This window comes from Saccostrea echinata, unplaced genomic scaffold (genome assembly GCF_033153115.1).
Source record: "Saccostrea echinata isolate AGI-Se365-2 ecotype Australia unplaced genomic scaffold, CSIRO_AGI_Sech_v1 ptg000029l, whole genome shotgun sequence".
Classification (NCBI taxonomy): Eukaryota; Metazoa; Mollusca; class Bivalvia; order Ostreida; family Ostreidae; genus Saccostrea; species Saccostrea echinata.
In genome coordinates, this window is record NW_026889778.1 from 15198629 (window position 1) to 15200000 (window position 1372).

Consider the following 1372-nt stretch of genomic DNA (forward strand, 5'->3'; position numbering starts at 1 on the left):
TCCATGTTGAAAAAACTTCACATTTCAGAAAACAGTATGATTTAAAATAGTTAATCAAGGTGCTTTGAGTAGCAAAATAAGCTAAACTGGTATAGCTAATTCAACCACAGAGCTTAGTGAATTTTAAAATGCACAACCTTTTCAACTCTTAATCATTCTTAAAATATTTACATCATCATTTCTGATTCAAGGGAGAACTAGAGATATGATCAGAAGTATATCCATTGACTAATAAACATGTACATGTATATTGTGTTTTTTAAGTCATTAATGTTTGTTTGTTGTTAAATGTCCCTCTTGGGAATTTTTCACTCATACGGAGACACCACCACTTAAAAATAATGAAGACGTACAAGTCGGATTTAAGGTTAACATTCATTTTAGGAATTTTCAACAATTAATTAAGACGTAAAGAGATAACTCCTTCCCCTTGCCCCTTCCCCTTCCCAGTTTGTTCATGTATGCAAACTAGTCTAATACTTTGGTTTGACATAAAAAAAATGTGAATACATACAAATAGTATAATGGTCCATCTCTTTGAATGATTTTCATTCCTAATTCTAGGTTGACCCAAATTCATGAATGAATTAAATGTCAAGTAATCTTATCATTGATGCACTTCTATTTAATTTGATGTAGTCATATTATGAACAAGAGAGTGGGGATGACCTCAAGGGTTCATAACCTTAAACCATTAGATGTACATAACATGAAACAAAATTATGTCTAGTCAAATGGAAAAATTTTCTACTATTTAGGAGTCGCATGATCATTTGTCATTTCAGGGACAGGGAGCGGCTAGGGAGATTGGAACCCCCCCCCCCCCCCCCTGGAATTTGCAGAGTTATTTAAATAGGACTATATACTGATTTACAGAAGCAAATAAAAAATGACTTTGGATGCCCTCCCCCTTTAAAAACATGGACCCCACCATCATTGTTTTTATTTTGTTTGTTTGTTTGTTTGTTTTTTTTTTTTTTTTTTTTTTGCTCAGGAAATTCTGGGCTGGAATTTTTTTGGACCGAGGTGTGGACCCCCCCTCCCCCACCCCCTACCCCCCCCCCCCACGGAAAAAAATTCCCGGATCTATGCCTGTAACTGAATGTAATGTCGACAACGGGAGATAACTCTTCAGAATGTGAAATTCGTCTATTGTGGCATCGATGATCCACTCTCTACAATCGGCTCATACATTCAGTGTCTGAGAGAGAAACGAACGACAACTCTGCATAGGAGATTGCCGATGATCTTTGATCCTTTTTAAACTTTAACCTAACCATTTGCATTTCGGTTTATTTTACCCCAATCTATACTTAAACTTGTACTTACCGACTGTCATAGGTCCTGTCAACTTCATGAAATATAATCCAAT